We start from the raw sequence: 730 nt of genomic DNA, 5'->3' as shown, positions 1-730 counted from the left end.
GTTTCTCTAATGCAACAGAATTGCAAGTTCCATGGACTTCCATTGGAAGATCCTCATTAGTTTTTAGCTGAATTCTTGCAAATCTGTGACACTGTCAAGACTAATGGGGTTGACCCTGAAGCCTATAGACTTATGCTATTCCCTTTTTCTGTAAGAGACAGAGCTAGGATATGGTTGGACTCACAACCTAAAGAAAGCCTGAACTCTTGGGAAAAGCTAGTCAATGCCTTCTTGGCAAAATTCTTTCCACCTCAAAAATTGAGTAAGCTTAGAGAGGAAGTGCAAACCTTCAGACAGAAGGAAGGTGAATCCCTCTATGAAGCTTGGGAAAGATACAAAAAATTGATCAGAAAGTGTCCTTCTGACATGCTTTCTGAATGGAGCATCATAGGTATCTTCTATGATAGTCTGTCTGAACTGTCCAAGATGTCTTTGGATAGCTTTGCTGGAGGATCTCTTCATCTGAAGAAGATGCCTACAGAAGCTCAAGAACTAATCGAAATGGTTGCAAATAACCAATTCATGTACACTTCTGAAAGGAATCCTGTGAACAATGGGACAAATCAGAAGAAAGGAGTTCTTGAGATTGATACTCTGAATGCCATACTGGCTCAGAACAAGATATTGACTCAGCAAGTCAATTTGATTTCTCAAAGTCTGTCTGGAATGCAAAATGCACCAGGCAGTACTAAGGATGCTTCATCTGAAGAAGAAGCTTATGATCCTGAGA

The 730-nt window shown here is 40.1% G+C and overlaps 1 non-coding gene across 1 annotated transcript; it reads right to left on the bottom strand.

The window, feature by feature from the left end:
* Nucleotides 1-264: 264 nt before the first annotated feature.
* Nucleotides 265-372, bottom strand: LOC130937265 (small nucleolar RNA R71). The gene has a single exon (XR_009068489.1). It is a non-coding gene; the product is annotated as a small nucleolar RNA R71 (small nucleolar RNA).
* Between the last annotated feature and the right edge of the window lie 358 nt (nucleotides 373-730).

Source organism: Arachis stenosperma, chromosome 6 (assembly GCF_014773155.1).
Source record: "Arachis stenosperma cultivar V10309 chromosome 6, arast.V10309.gnm1.PFL2, whole genome shotgun sequence".
NCBI classification, from domain to species: Eukaryota; Viridiplantae; Streptophyta; class Magnoliopsida; order Fabales; family Fabaceae; genus Arachis; species Arachis stenosperma.
The sequence above is the reverse complement of the archived record's forward strand: the minus strand, read 5'-3'. Positions and strand labels throughout refer to the sequence as shown.